At 37.2% G+C, this 17,406-nt stretch overlaps 1 pseudogene; it reads left to right on the top strand.

Moving 5' to 3' along the window:
• The first annotated feature begins 855 nt into the window (after positions 1–855).
• The window catches only part of LOC107979263, an 84,773-nt pseudogene continuing 68,222 nt past the window's right edge, over positions 856–17,406 (top strand).

Below are 17,406 nucleotides of genomic sequence, written 5' to 3'. Positions count from 1 at the left end.
ACTGCTGTTGCGCAGAAATTAAGAAACATGTGCTATAAGCATCTCTAATGCAATTCCCAATTGTATCCATCGCTTACACAATGCCACTACTTTTAAGTAATTCTATTCTTTCTACTTCTCAAACACTTCTATTCATTGAATATAATAAGTTGTATGTATATATTAAATGAAGAAATAAACCAAAAATTCAAAGGAGAAAGCACCCTGTGTTCTTCCCCAGAGGAGTTGACAGTACACACTATCCCTCCAGTTTCTGTTCAATTTCTCCTTTTTGTTTAAATCTTCGACTTCAGATGTGAATCAAGGTGTACTAAATTTGATTCTCTCCTCCTACTCCTTTCAATTTCATTGACTCTCTCAGTTCCATTACTGGAAGACTCTACTATCAATTTCTACATGATTTGAAATTCCTCTCCCCATCCCCAAGTACTGTCCATATTTTGCAGGCCGCACCATCTGTTGTCTCCCTTTCCTTCCTTCCCCCAGTCCTATATTTGTTGCACTCTTTTAACTTTTCTTTGCTCTGGTGGTCTACTCTTCTAATTAGCCTGTTCCCTTTGTATTCTTCCCACACTTATCTACTCTTGATCTCATTGTTACATTAAATTTATTATCTTAAGTATTTAAAATTAAAAATTACAGAAGTATTATAGATACATGAATACTTTTAATCTTTAGAGCTTGGTGAGCTGAAATATCTGTACATAGTTGTAAAACTAGCCCAATCCTGCCTATTACATTCATTTTTTTTCTGTCTTCCTAGTCATTGCTATTGACAATAGAACATCATAAAAATCTACCTTCTAGCTATTTCCACCATTTTGGTGCCTGTGGAGGCCTGGTGGGAACAGGACTTCTAAAAGGCAAATATGTCTGGAAGGCTGTGGTGCAAGGCCATTTTTGCTGGCTATAAGTGAGCTCTCCAGAACCAGAGAGAGCACACAGCTCTTCTTAACAGTTAAGGTGTTTATGCCTGAGATGAAACTGAATTCTACTTGGGCAAGAGATGTGCTTATGTGTATAAAGCCAAACAACAACACAGTGACAACCAGAGGCAAACCAAACAAAACCAGTGTGATCTAGGGAAGAGTAACTTGGGCCCAAGGAAATAATGCCACTGTTTGGCTAAATTACCCAAAGCAACCTTCCTGCAAAGGCCAGTGAACACAAAATCTGTATGATGCTGTACCCCGCCCCAGGTTTGAACTAATGAAAAGTAAATAAATAAAAGTGGATTTGTAAAAAAACAAAGCTACCTTCTAACCAAAATTTTTAGCACACAATACAATATTACTGATCACTGGCATCAAACGATTATGCAGTAAATCCTAGGCTTCCTTCATCTTGTAATAGTTACTGAAGCTTAATTGTAAGGCTATCAAGAAATAATACAAAAATTTTCTAGTGACTATGTTCTGAATATTCAGCAAACTGTGTCAATGTATATTTAGTACATTCATTTCCCTAATTTCATGCCATATTTCTTCTTTTTTATGTAAAATGATGTTTTCATATAATGTATTTAAACCTTTCACCTACCTTAACTCCTTCCAGATCCTTCTCACCTCTACAACTTCTGTTCTACCTCTTAAAAATTCATAAAACAAGGATCAAAACAAACAAATACATAAAATTCCAATATGAGAAACCAAAATAAAAGATAAAGAAAAAAGAGAAAGAGAGAGAGTGTGCATGTCTTGGTAGCCCACTAGTCCTGGTCATGGAGCCTACAATGAGCATGTCTGATATACCCAATGACTCTTCACTGGAGAACACAGACTTTCCTTTTCCTAGCAGAGAGTAATTGCAAATAGCTTATTGATTAGGAGTAGGACTCTGCATCCATTTCTCTTCAGTGTTACAGTTTTGTCTGGTTTGAACATGTGCAGGTCTTGTGCATGCTGTCTGTCACAGTCTCTGTGGGATCATTAGCATTGTTGTGCCTGGAAGGTGCTGTTCCTTGGAGTCATCCACCTCTGATTCTTACAAACCTTTTCCTTCTTTTAATGTGTTACCGTTTGCAATAGCAGAAAAGCATATTTCCCACCCAGCACTTGATCTATTGCTTTTACCCATATGTTCAGTTCCTATATCAGAAGTGTCCACCTCCTATATCTGTCAGTTATACAGATCCCTGTAGTAGTAGAGAGTCTCTTTCCAGAAGTCAAATAATACTGCCTTTTCAACTATACCTATACTTAGGTAAGATCTCTTTCTATGTGACTGAACATTTCAGGTCAACACCAAAAGGATAAAACTTTAGATTGGCTGTCATTATTATTCCTTATCCTTGGTTCACTTGAGATTTAGTAACTCTACTTATTCATTTATCCTTTCCCTTCTCTTTCATACAAAAGGAAAAAATACACAAACACAAACCTCTCAATGATGCTAACAACATACTTTAATCCCCCAATACAATACTCTGCAAAGTCTCCAACGTCAGGTCAGGTCAGGGCTCCCCTTCTCATGTCCAGACATTCAGTGGAGTTTTTGAAATGAACACTTTGAAGCACCTTGTTAACCTGGTAGGCCATACAAAGTGTTCACCCTTTTTTATATAAACATCTGAAATGGCAGGGTTTGAAGTATCAAAAGAGACTTTGTACCAATGTGGGTTCAAGAACCACAAATATACTCAATTTTATTTTCATAGCTAGGGCTTTCCAGAACTTCCACTTCTCAAGACAAGGAAGCTAAAGAAGGGAAGAATTAAAGAATTCACACACATTTCCTTGGCTAGAAACTTCTCCAAATGGGAAGAAGAGAAATTATTTGTGTGGCAAAGCTAGATTATGCCATAAGCAATCAATCAATCAATTAATTAATTCATGATTTAAGAAGTCTGACCCAGTAATTCTTGGCACCAATTTATTTCAAAAGCATAAAGTAGAAATACACTGTGCAGAGCTAACTGAGAAGATAACCCTGTTTGAGTGAATTTGTTCTTAAGGAATAACTAGTCAGTGTGGTAATGTACCACTGCAATGATGCCAGCGCTCAGCACACTAAGACCAGGGCATCACAAGTGCGCAGACAGCCTGTGCTACATAGTGAGTTCTAGCTCAGCCTAGGTGACAAAGAGAAAGCCTGTCACAGCCCACAAGCATAATAAAGAAATAGCTACCATATGCAGGTGTGATTTTTCAGTATGCTAATTATCCATTTGAAAGGAACTCTTTTAATGACATGAAAGTGAAGTGATGCTTTGCATTCCCACCACCAATCAGGGGAGCATGCATCTGTGACCACACCAAAGCTCAACTAGTCAGCAATAGATGACAGATTGAACCAAAACAGGCTACATCCCAAAGTCCAATTTTCTCACTGACTGCGGGTGTGGCCCCCATGCTAGTTACTAAACTCTTTGGAGCTTCAATTTTTTGCTCTACAAAAATGAAGAGCAATGCAATGACCAAATTAGACCACTGCTAGGAACAATAAGTAAAATGATACCTTTTTATTAGCAAGGAAACTTTCTCTTATTTGGGATGCAATATCCCGGGTTTGAATTCTAGTTTTAATTTCTTCATCTTTGAAGTGAAAATAGTAAGAGTTCAGAAAGTCTAGGGAGAAAATGTAGAAAAACTGAAACACAGTAGCAGCTGAATAAGTGGTTGTTGTGAAGATGTAATAGTATCATTTACTTAGATCTGTAGGAGATAGAGTTTATGATATCCAAAGCCTTCTTAAAGGCATTACTAATTATTCCTGACTTCAGTTAGCTTAACTCACAAATACAATAAGCAGGCATTATTCATCGTTTTTATATCCCCTCACTGACTCATAGGCAACCTCTGAGTAACATTTTAACTTCTTTTCCTAATGTTTCAAGTATCAGCAATGCAGGCTTCCTAAGGAGCTTTTCACCTTTCATATGTCTGGACACCAGGTGGATCCACCAGTATACTAGTGGCAGTGTATAAAGAAAACCAGCTCCTGTGGTCTGACTTCTCAAACAGACCTCCCTTACAACACAGGATTGGATATCCAGTTTCCCAGTCACCATTTTCTTGATCAAACATTCAAGCCACTTATTCCCACTTTTCTTTCCATCATGTCTTTCTACAGCTGCCTTAATTGAAATAGCTATGGAGCTTAATTTAAAAAATAAGTATCAAGTTTATACAATTTGTCCAGGTGAATAGTATAACCTCACAGTGATTATTTATTGATGGGGAGATTAAATTCATGTGCTTTCAACTCTAGTGGGCTAAACAACGTTTCCTTTTTTTAATACCTTAATGTCCTTGTTGTGGGGTTTAATTAATAGGAGGAATTAGGGTCAAGAAGATCTGGATCTTAACTGGTACAGATTAATGATGGCAACAAGATTAGTATATCATCTACATAGTCCATGATTCATATTCTGATACTGGATTGCTTCTGAAACATATGCTGATGATTATATAATAATCATGCACAGATCTCACCCAAATCAGACATGCATATACCTTGATGATGTGCCTTGCTGTAGTCAGCTGCACAGCACTAGTCTTTCATTTGTGTACCAAATATTTTGCAGGAAGAATTAAGTATTTGCTAGCTTAAAAGAGGAGATTGCAAACAAGGAAATATTCAGGAAAAGGTAGGGTTTTTAAAGTATGAGGAACATCATAGTCAAAGGCCTTTGAGTGAGACCTTTGATAGAATGAAAACCAGCAGTTTGATCCCTAAAGACTTTGTGTTCCAAATTGAGAATTCCAGGCTCAGGGTACAGAGGTGTTTCAGTTAGGCAGCAAAGCCTTCAGGAGGGATTGAGTTTGTTCTCCAGGACACATGTGAGAAGAAGTTGGTTGTGGTGGCATAAGCTTAGAAGCCCAGAGCTGGGGAGGCAGAGACAGACCAATCTTTCAGGCCAACCAATCTAGCTTACTAGGTGAGTTCTAGGTCAATGAGAGACTCTTTATCAAAGTAACATGGGAGGCATCTTTGAATAATGATGTGAGGGTGACCTCTGAGCTATACACACACATACATGCATATACATGACACATGTCTGCCCATGCATTTGTGCTCACTCAATGTCAACCCAGGTGTATTGGAAAGGGTATTCTGAGACATAGGTGTCTCTCAAAACTTCAGGCTGAGGAAGCAAAATGAGGATGAAGGAGATTTTCTGACAGGAGAAGAAATATGCAAACAGAGACCAATAATACAGTTACAAAATCTGCAGTTATACACTGGACTCTGGCAGTGTGGGGGAGGGGAGGTCTGATGGGAGATGAGATAGAACACCTGGTCGAGGATTGGACTAAGATGAGTTTGACATGTATAGGTGCCTGCCATTAGTCAACTTTATTCTCATGACGAAAGGGTTAATTAATGGAATCATTTTGTTTGTCTGCAGGAAGTCTTCCTCTTGTCCCCAAAGGAGAGAAGGAAAAGTTACTGTAACACAATAGTAATTCTTTAAAGCATACCTTTGTTAAGTATCTACTAGGTGCAAGGTCCTATACTAGGTCCTAGAAGAGACAAGGTAAAATGTTAGTAATACCCCCGTGTCTTTATTTTCATTAAGTGCCTACTATGTGATCAGTGGTAGGCACATAATGCTAGAGCCAAGCAGGGACTTTGCTCACATTCAAATATGTGATAGGAAGACAGGTTTGTGTCACTTTGGGAGAACAAAGGAGAAACTTCAGGTAACCCCTGTTTCTCTGCATTGCTTATAAAACATGGTGGGTAAAAGGCATTTTCTAGAAATAAATAGGAGAAACAGGGAGAAGAAATGATATCAAAGATAAGAAAGACAGCCTGTACTACTTTTTGGAACTACTATAAAAGACGCTAACTAAATAATCAACTTTAGGACGAAAGTCAGACGACATAAAGACCTCTTTGAAAAAGTCTTTCCTATTCAGTTCACAGAATTCAAGTGAAGAATTAGATTTATTCATTTGTTAAATATAAAACTAGTTGCATTTAGTTAATATTAGGTTAAACTGGATGGAGTCTAGGAACTGGGGAAAGGAACGTTACTATTTTAATTTTCAATAGCTTATTTCTATACCTCTAATGGGGGTCTGCAGCTGGGAAAGGGAAGCGTGATGCAGATAACTATTTTTATTTAAATTGATGTGTTGTATTCATAGAGATTAGAGCAGGAAGCTGCAGCTGCGAGAGGAAATTTAAAATTAGAGCAGCTTCAATACTGCTACTCACAATTGCAGCCAAATTCCCTGGGTTTGCTCTATAGTAAGCATTTTCCCCCCTCATTTGTGACGTGTGTGCATATGCAAACTCACACATTTAATATTTTCATGGGAAATTGAGACCCAACTGCTATGGCTCTGAAAATAAAATTCTTGTCTCTCAGATAATTCTCATTCCATCCCCTCTTTTTCTACTTACGTCCATAGCTTTACAATCATGTCAAAACTGCCAGCTCCTACCTACAGTTTCTAATAAAAAATCAGCCATCATTCAGTTTCCCAGATCTGAACTGGTGTTATTTGTCCCATATACATCAGATTTATAAACACTCCCCCCCACAGTGTTATCTGACCAGAAATAATTGCTGTATTTCAAAGAAATGCTTACATAACTAAGATGCCCTACATTCCTGCAGGCGTCAAAGGTCACCTTTGCCTTTGAAGCCCAAACAAGAATAGTTCAGTCCCCTGCACCCCTCCATCTAAAGAGGTCCATTTTGTTTTGATTCTGATTTTTCTTCTTCATGTCTATCTGGGACTCTGCACAGACGTCTCAGACAAGCTCCAGCACAGTATTGAGCCTCACCTACAGGAAGGGCACAATGCAAGCACAATATAATCCTTGGTTGGTGTGTACAGAGACTTCAAAGTGCCCTGGATTGTTCATCATCTCATTTATCCCACTTTATCTGCTACCTAATGTGACTTCTATGCTAATAACATGCAGACTGAACTGTGGATGGGATCTGTATTTTATGGTTTCCAGTGTTGTGCTAACAATGCATTGCATTATCTTGAGTCATTTGAGGAATATTCCAGTCAAATGAGCTAATACACATGAAAGAACACTGACAAGGCTAAAGAGTGTGCCAAATGTTTCGATGTTGTTTTATTTTGGTGCCTTGTTTGACACAGTTGAAGGTGTAACAGGCCAGGCTTTCCCTTCTGTTGTATTTTTTGAGTAATGATGACATTAATCTCTCTGTGTTCAGCACCTATGACTCTGCTAAGCATATAGGGATGCTTAATTCTGAGACTATCTTTGCATACAGTCCAAGCTACTGAGATACAACATCAGTAGAAGTTTCTTAGTTCAGGGGAGCTCATGAAGCTTTAACAAACCTGCCTAAGGTATGCTTCTGCTCGCCCTCCTTTGCCAGGTCCCAGTATCTCTGCAGACAATAGATCTTCTGTTGGTAAAGTTAGCAGAACTACAAGGATACTGATTGATTTCAGAAGTGACAAATGTGTGAGGATTCCCCTGTGGGAAGCTGTGGAAATCTGGCTTGTCCAAACATCCTTGGCAACTGCTGCAAAGTCTTTTCCATTGTGGTAAGTTCTCATCTGGCTGACTAATTCCAAAGGAAATCATGCATGGCCCAATTTTCTGCCAGTCCTGCATAGAAACACCCGGTAATAAGTTCACAGAGGAGAGTACCAATTGCTTTACAATCTTGCAAAGGCCACAATTAGAATGTCTCCCTCCTGGCCAGACATGTGCTATGAATGAGATAATCTGGAGACTAAGTGGGTAACGATTTGCAGGGAATATTCACAGCCCCTAAACTGCTTGAGACTGGAAATAAAGTTGAAAGATTTTTTAATCACAAACATGCCTCCAGTTTTTAGCATATTCATTTCATGCCAATGTGATTTACCTGCAATTCTTCAGCATATCCACATGTATCACACCTGCTGGGTTTTTTATGTATTTTTGAACTGCCTTTTAAAAAGGATTAAAAAACTGTACAATGATAGGCATAGTTTATGTAATATCTAAGTTAGGCTAAACATATCTGCCTCTTCATATTATTATTGTTACATGTTCTTTTAGAAACCTTTCTTCTAGCCTTGGAAATGTCCTTTCTCCCATCTAATACTTGCCATTGTTTTTCCAACATCCCTTGTAGAACAAGGCTCTTGGTAACTAGCATTCAAATCTCAATCTCTGTGACATAGATTTGGAATCTCTATCTGAGGGAGACCATGGCATACTTGGCTTTCTGTTACCTGGTTTGTTTCACTTAACATATGATCTTCACTTCCATCTACATTGTTGCAAGCGATAGCATTTCATTCCTTTGGATGGCAGACAGTGCCATTGTGCACATGGACACAAAATATCTTTACTTTTCATCAGCTAACAGACACAGAGTTTGTTTCCATTTCTTGTCTGTTGCAAACATTGCTGTGATAAGTATAAGAATATGGTTTCATTCCCTTTTGATCTATACCCAATAATAAGTTTTATAGTTCTATTTTTAACTTTCAGACACTCCTTCATTCTCTTGTCCACAATGGCTCTACTGATTTACATTCCCGGCACCAGTGTACATCTCTGCCAGTGTGTATCCTTTGTCTTTTTGATAATAGTCCTTCTCACTGGAGTGAGGGGATACCAAGTTGTGTTTTTGATTTGCATGTCCCAGAGGACTAGCGATGTTGAACATGTTTTATGTACCTGCTATGCATTTATATGTTGCCTTTTAAGAAATCCCTATTTTGGTTTTCTGTCTGTTTTAAAAACCAGCTTGTCTTTGCTCCAGGGGTGTTTCATTTTCTTATGTGTTTTGGAAATTAGCTTCTTGCAATGATTTCTTCCTGTTATGCAGAGCGTGTCTTCATTTTAATGGATTGCAGAGGGTTTTTTAGTTTGACTTCATTTCACTGGCCTGTTTTCTTCCTTGAATGCTCTTTTAAACAGTGGTTTCAAACTCCCTGAAAGGAACACAACACCCTGCTAATTATTATTTTGGGCACCTTACTTTGACTATTAGGTGAGGTCATGGTTTTCTGTAAGTACATGCTGTTGCCAAGTAGCATTGCATGGACATTAAAGGACAATGCATTTATTCAGGTCTTGCTGATCTAACTTTGGCTGTACCCATCTCTGCAGCAATTCTAAATGGGCTGCTTAGGTTCTTTGATACTAAATTCATGTCTCCCAGTCCATTACTGGATATCACCACAAACGGTGCTATGGGAGATTGCTGTAAATAGTACTCTACAGTTGTCTGTACCTATAATCCTCTTCCTGGGGCTGGAGAAGTCCTAGATGCCTTCCTGACAGTTACTAGTTTGTTGTTAACTGCTTTGAGATTAAGACTGAATCAGGACAAAATGGCCATGAACAGACCAGTTCCAGCTGCACATGTCACACCTCTGGCAACCAATGACATGTGTCACACAATGATCCCATAATCCTACAAGGCCAACAATTCTCTTTTTTTGCCTACTGGTGATGTGACTTAGCTAAAGACCACTGTGTCCAAGAACAGGTGATGCTTCTTAGAATGGATGTTCAATAGGGTCATGTACCTTCCCTTAGGATTACATTGACAATCTCTTTCAGAGCCTCTCTGTAAAGGCAGGCCCAAGGCCAACAGGGTATTCCATTTGCTGTGCTTTTCTAGCCTAGCATTAAATTCTATTGCAAACTAGGTCTTATGCCATCCTGCACTGACCAAAGTTTGGGTAGTCCCTTCTCCACCTAAGCTGATGCTATGGTGTGCCCCAGTATCATACTTGCACAGTCCCAAGCTGCTGGAGCAGTTCTAAAATCCCTCATGTAGACTCAGCTTTCAGCACTGGACCTTTGGTTCTGTAGAATGCTATATCTTACCATGGTGAGCTGCCAACAAGTATCCTATTGGGTGGCCATACATTGATCCCAGCATAGGAAGTCTTTATCCAGATTTTGGCGCAGTATAAAGTGGGGGAGGGTTGTTACATTCAGCCATCTGGCTTACACAATTCCAATTCTCAATCTCTCAACTCAAGAGAGTAGATGGGAGTGGGATTACAGAGCTTTTCTTTGTGAAGGGTTTTCCCTGGGGCATGATTAGAACTAAGCTTCAAGTAAACTTCAAGGGTAATGTGAATAGTTCTCGATTCCTAGAATTCTCAAAATTTTCTCATTCTACTAAAAGAAAGGCAGACACTTGTAGTCTCTCACCGGGTATTTTTATGTCCTATGAAGGTGTTGAAGCATGGGAATGGCTATTGAACTTTGCATTCTTATGGAACACACACACACACACACACACACACACACACACACACACACACACACACACACACACCAATGGGTCTTAACCTGCTACTCTTTCTCTGCTTAACTACTATTCTTTCAGTTATTAATGACATATGGAATACTAATTAAGTGATATTACTATCTCCAGAACAGGTTTCGCTACCACATCTTTTGTCTCACTTCCATTTTACCAATATAATGTTAAAAAATTAACATTGTGAAGCTGCCCATTATTGACTTCCCTGTTAATGCATGACAAATATTGAAATGAATATGTGTATATTAAGAATAATATTTTATAGATGAGAAATCACAAAATTAAATGTAAATCAAGGAATGTAGAAAATTAAGCATTTAATGAGGGAAGGTTATTTTCATATATAAAAACATGCACAGTTTATATCATAACTAAAAGACATATTTATATTTATGGCATATAATTCTGTGCTATGCTTTATACAATATTTGATGTATTGAGAGAAAATTTCAATTAATTTTCTTTTTATTTTATCAGTTTATGGGAAAGATTTATATATGTGTGTATACACATATATATATATATACATATGTATGTGTGTACATATATAGCTTATAGTCTGTCTATAAAGCAATAAATATATTGAAAGGGAGATTCTTGCAAGAGAACATTGACTTTCTACATTATATTAAATGTTGAGACATTTTTTGGGTTCACCTGTTTATTTTTATATATAAAGATTAGAAAAAAGCTTGTTTTATATGTCAATCCCAGTGCTCTCTCCCACCCCTCCTCCCCTGACCCCTACTAACCCCCTATCCCATCCCCTTTCTGCTCCCCAGGGAGGGTGATGCCTTCCATGGGAAATCTTCAAAATCTGTCATATCGTTTGGAGCAGGGCCTAGGCCCTCCCCTGTATGTCTAGGATGAGAGAGCATCCCTCTATGTGGATTGGGCTTCCAAAGTCCATTCATATGGTAGGGATAAATACTGACCTACTTGAAACTTTATATTTAAACCAAACTGGTTCATACTGCTTGAAAAATTCTCATATCTTTCACTGGCTATCCAATGTAGTCACTATGAAAAATCATTATCATCATAGATACTGATTTTCTGTATTTGTTCTTTGTGAAAGAAAAAAATCCATAATTTCTAAGCACTAGCATGATATAAAATCATGCTGTTGAACCATCTAGAGATATATTATCACAAACAAATAATCAGGCAAAGAGACAGCATACAGAATGGAAGAAAACTATTGGGTAAGTATATATCTGACAGAGCACTAGCATCTACAATATGCAAAGGAATAAAAACTAAACAACAATCAAACAACACAAGCAATAAATTTGTTAATGAAATGAGGAGAGAGTTCTCAAGAGATGGCCATTAAACACATAGCAGAATTTCCACCTTCATTGGCCATTAGACAAATGAAAATAAATGCTTTGTTGTATTTGCATAACATATACACAGAGGACCTGGTATAGATCCATGAAGATCCCATGCTTGCCATTTCAGTCTCTGTGAGCCCATTTTAAAAGAAATATACAAGAGTACATTCCTTTATTTTTCTTTGTTCAGATTTTTTGGTTTTTAGGTGAGCTCAGGAACTCACACCAAATGAATCATAAATGTGAATGAGGATTTCTCTCATACACACAGTTCCACTTGACAGCAAGAAAACCTAAACCAGTGTCTGGCATTTTTTCCTCCTAAAATACTTTATTACTTACACAGATATTTCCTAAATAGACATCATTTTACCCTCAGCAAATGTTCCCTGAAAAAATCTTAGCATTAAAATAACTTTATCAAGTAAATTATCAATAAAAATGCATTGAATAAAATTCACTGCTACATCATAGAAAGTGACAGTAAAAGAAACTGAAAAAAATTGACATTAAAATAAGTAGGAAATATTTACTAAATAAAATCAACTGGAAAAGTTTTTAAATATCACAAAATTATGATCAACAACAAAACAAAGACATTTTGGGGAATTTTATCTATTTGTTTTCACACATGAGTATGAATTAGTTTCATGGAACACGATCTACTCCCAGATCATGGAGGGTCTTCTGCTTATAGAGAATGTGAAACATGTTCTGAAGAGTTTAAGAAAAACATACTACAAAGCATTTAGTCTAATAGATGTTACTGACAACACAATTTATCATAGCAAGGACTGTGAGTTTAAGGCAAGGGAAGAAAAAAGACATGAAGAATGATGAAAGATATGAATGCATTCATTTTACATTGCCATGTTTCAGAAATCTCACTCAGAGCTTTGCAAATACCCTCATGCACATGTCATTTAACATGGCCTCCAATATGACTCTAAGTTAGCTATAGTTATAATTACCCCTGGAAAAGGAGTCATCAAGGATTGTCTAAATAGAAATTTTGTCTGAGTCTGACTTTAAAGCTCTTCTTTGCACTACACTGACACTGTGAAGATAAAACTAATATAGAATGAACATTACCTCCAATTGACAACAGGAGAAATGATGAGTTTTGGGGATCTGAAAATACCCAAAGTAATTGCAGAATACTGACATGTTTTAGACTTGTCAGTGCTGAAGACATAGGAAACCCATGATAAAACAGAATGATGATTGATGTAAAGCCAAGGAAAACAAACTGGACCAAAAGTTTAAATGTCATTTAAAAACAATTTCATATCTGGCCATCTAATAATCTAATATGCATTTTAACACCATTCATTAAATAACATCAGTAGAATATCAGATTACAAAGAAGTAATGACAATAATGATTTGAAAGTATAGATTTTCTTTGTTAATTTCATAAACATAATAAACTCACTCTTACAATTTTGTTTCTAAGTAGCTCATTCTTTATCTTTGTTCATCTGTTTGCTTGTTTGGTTTGGTTTGGTTTGTTTGTTTGTCTGAGACAGGATTTCTCTGTGTTGTAGCTTTGGCTGTCCTGCAATGCACTCTATAGATCAAGCTGCCCCCAAATCATGGAGATACACTTACCTCTGCATCCCTAGTGCTGGGATTAAAGGTGTCCACCACCACTGCCAGGCTTCTAGGAAGCTCATTCCAAGGCACTGCTTCTAAACAAAAAAATTTTTCTGCCTCACAAGTTCTTCTCTAAAACATTTCCTTTGGAATTCAAAGTAATTTGCTCTTCAGAGGGAGTACCCACCTTAGTATGACCTAAATACTCACATTGTGCCAAAGACACTCATCAAACTGCATCAATTTGAAATCCTCTAAATTTGTTTTACATGAGGAAAGCGTATTTGTGTTTACAAATGTAATTAATGTTAATAAGGCTATGTGTGATCCTATATCTCACTGAACTTTTAAAAAGTTATAGGAGATATTTTTCTTATATTCTTATGCCATATAAGTTTTAATAAAATCTATATATTTTAAGAAATATGTAACCAAAATAAGAAATGTGTAAACATTGTATGAATCCATTAAGTTTTAAGAATGCCTTGCACATGAACTCAACACATTTTGGTCTGAAAAAGAAACAAGTAAACAAAACCATATTCAAAGATTTTTTAAGTGTGGCATCAGCATGGTCCTGAAATGAACTAAAAAGAGATGCATGTAAATGCATCTTTGATTATATTTCAAAACCAAAAGCACTATCCAGAGATTGAGCTTGTCACAAAAGCTAATGAACTCCTTTAAAATTATTTTATTACAAATCAAAATACTAAATGCTCTTAATCAGATCATACACTAGCAATATTTTGACTTTGCTATACAACCATGGAAAAACTATTATCTGTCAGCCCTAAACACAGGCAGAATATTCATACTCATATTCAGGAATATATATATGAATGATAATCAAAAAAGTCACTAATTTGAGAGGCATTGGGCAGTGGCCACAGGAAGAAGTGCAGGAAGAGAAGTTGAAATGGTGTAAATATAATACTGATATATGAAATTCTCAAAATAATGAAATACGTTAAATTAATAGAAAAATGTATGCTCCAAGTTAAGTATCCCCTGCTTAAAATGTTTTAAGACAAGAAGTGTTTCATATTTTTATTTAATCTTTTTGAAAAGAATTTTATGTGCATAAAACAATCAGTATGAGATCAAAATCAAATTTACAAATTTGTTACACACACACACACACACACACACACACACACACACACACACACACACACACTCCAAATATTTATTTAACTTTTTTTCATTTCAGACCTTTATAATAAAAATGTTCAGCCTATAGTGGTGACTGGTATCTTCCCATCCTCTATGAATGAAGATTATTGCACCTGCAACCTCTAAGGATAAGAATCTTGGCACCAGTAGATACTATGTGATCATTTGCCTGAGTGAGTTAGCATTTTAAGACAGAATTTAGTATTTGCCTTTGAAAAACAATATTTTGAGTCTGAATTCCAAATCAGCATTTATTCTAAGAGTGTGTGTCTTTGGGGTTTCCTATTCCTTGTCTAAAATGTAGGGAGCAGCTAAGAGCGTAAGGTCTTGAAGGCCAGTGTAGTCCTTGGTTCCCCCTGAGGACACACTCACACCAAGCATCTCTACACCTACTTCAACTCCCTGACCCTGAGAAAATTCTTTGCTTTTAAAACATTTAGGGATCGGTTCGTGGCAGGAGACAATTTCTCTACTTTCCAGTCAAGCATGCTATCTACATAACTTAGAAAGAGGACGAAAGCACATCATATTCGCTGATCCAAAGGTCACAGAAGGTGAATGCATTGAGATGGGAAACACTGATGGAAATCTTAGAATCCCAACTATGGTTGGTACCTGAGAGAAGATAATGAATTTCACCCAAACTACATTGTGGGAATTCTTTCTGCCAATAGCTTTTGGGATACCAGCCCTAGGGTATGGCCTGGTTCTATGTGAGAACTGAAAAGCTGGAGGAGGAAGAATGCTTGCTCTCTCTTGCTCTGGCTCATGCTTGGTGTGGTGGGAGACCCAAGCAGCAGAGAGGTGGCATGGGATCAGCAGCTTCAGTCTTACTCTTTATCTGTGAGTTTGTCCTTTTCATTGCACCCCTTAATAAATTGGTTTTTATACCTTTGTTAGTTCATGCTTCACTACCTAATGTGTACAAATCTAAAAAACTTTCTTCATGAAAACAGCTTCCCAATCTCATAAAAAAAGATTTCTAAAGGCAGAATACACTGAAATACTCCCTTAAAACAACAACAACAACAAAAAGCAAACCTAGATTGATGGTTAAAATCCTTAAATCTGATTTTGGGAAGAAAGATTTAGCAAAGAACAGTTAAATATATGAAAATATGTAATATATTTTACAAGGCACTCTATATTATATTCCAATAATATAATATTTAATATTTAATATCATATAACTGAATTACAACTGTATCAGGCACATATATGTTCAGTGAACACATAAAAATGATGAAGAAAATAATGGCTTTAGTGGTTATTTTGAAAAAGGAAGAAACTGCAAACCCTATGTGTCATTCATTTACAATAATAATTATATTAAGTTTAAAGCACTTATAACATAGATGTGGGAAGGGCATTGTGACCTTACCTTCTCTTACTGAAGCATGTGAAGAAACTCTGGGGGGAAAGATATCCTCACAGTATCAGAAAATCATTCTTACCATCCATGATGAAGAACTGAAATGGAGGGATGTCTATACAAGACAAGTTGGACCAACTACCCTTTTATCTTCCTGCTGCCCTGCCCATGATTACCTGCTTAAGTCCAAGCCCCCTTCCCATGTCACACTTTTACAGTATACTTCTTTCTCCAATTTCACATGCACACAAGCATCCAACTCTACCTGCCCCTTCAGGTCATCATTTTCCTACGGGGTACCCAGGGACATATAAAATTCTGTAAATTTTGACATATTTTCTCAAAAAGTTTTACTTCTGTTCATCTGTTTTGTATTCACCTGAGTCTCTGACCTAGCTGGAGATTCTACGTGGGTGCAGGTGAAATTTTATCTTTTCTACAATTCCATAATGACCCTATATCACACACACACAACACACACACACACACACACACACACACACACACACACACACACACACACACACACAGTCTGCCACAAAGACTGAGAGCATAAAGCATTGCCAAAATATAGGACAACTGGAGCTCCACTACACTGCAGATGGGGAAACAAAAAACATAAGCACTTTTGAAACTGATCAGCAGGTTTTATTAAAACTATATGCCTACAGAGTAATAAGCACTACTATTTCTATACATCTACCCCAAACAAATGTGCACAAAGATGTCCATATTAAGTATGAGCTTTGTTCATAATTTGCTCAAACAGTGCACCCCATATGTGCAATGAAGGTGAGTGGGGAATGTTTGTTTTCTATTGATGCGTAATACACTGGCACACCCTCAGCTACTTAAAACAGCCCTCATTTGGACGTTAATAGTCTTCACCCCCACAGTCCTGCCAGCTCACTGGATTCTGCATGTAGCCTCCCAAGGCAAGGACCAAGGTCATGGCCTGAACAGGTTCTTTTCTCAAGGCTCTGTGGGATAGCCTTCACAGTTTATTCAGATGATTGGCAAAACTCAGCTTCTTGGAACTTTATTACAGGACAGCAGTTTCCCTTCCTAATATTCACTTGATGTTGTCCTCAACTCTTATCAGTAGCTGTAGTTCAGAGCATAGTCCCACTGCAGTTTTGAAGACAACAATGGTAAGTAAATGCCCTGAGTGTTTTAAATCTCTGCTTTTTCTTGTGTGGACCAGCTATTTAAAAGTACTCTTTTTGCAAAAGGGCTCACATATTTTAATTGGCATCCCTGGGTTAACTTTCTTTTGTCACGGGATGCAATAGAACTGCAGGGTTCATCCTTATCACAAACAGAAGCTCTTCCTACACTCAAGCACTGTGTTTTGCTTCTTTTATAGGGATGAGGGTCATTGGTCGATACCTTAGAAGTCCATCAATTGTGATGCATAAGCCAGACATCAAACCATACTTTGGATTCTGATATACACAACACATAGAAGTAGCATTGCTGAATAGATTGAGAGGTGTTTCATAAAGCAAACAATCAAACAAAACACAGTGCTTGATGAACAGACCAGACACCAAAAGAGGGCATATATGATTATATTTACATGAAATTCTACAAAAGAAAATTAAGTCTATGGTGAAACTTAGTTTACAGAATATAAAAAAAATAAGAAGCACTAAATATGAGCATGTCTATATGTGATGGACTGGCCTGTACTTAACTTGG

The sequence above is a fragment of the Cricetulus griseus genome (genome assembly GCF_003668045.3).
Source record: "Cricetulus griseus strain 17A/GY chromosome 1 unlocalized genomic scaffold, alternate assembly CriGri-PICRH-1.0 chr1_0, whole genome shotgun sequence".
NCBI classification, from domain to species: Eukaryota; Metazoa; Chordata; class Mammalia; order Rodentia; family Cricetidae; genus Cricetulus; species Cricetulus griseus.
This window is presented reverse-complemented; position numbering and strand designations above follow the sequence as displayed.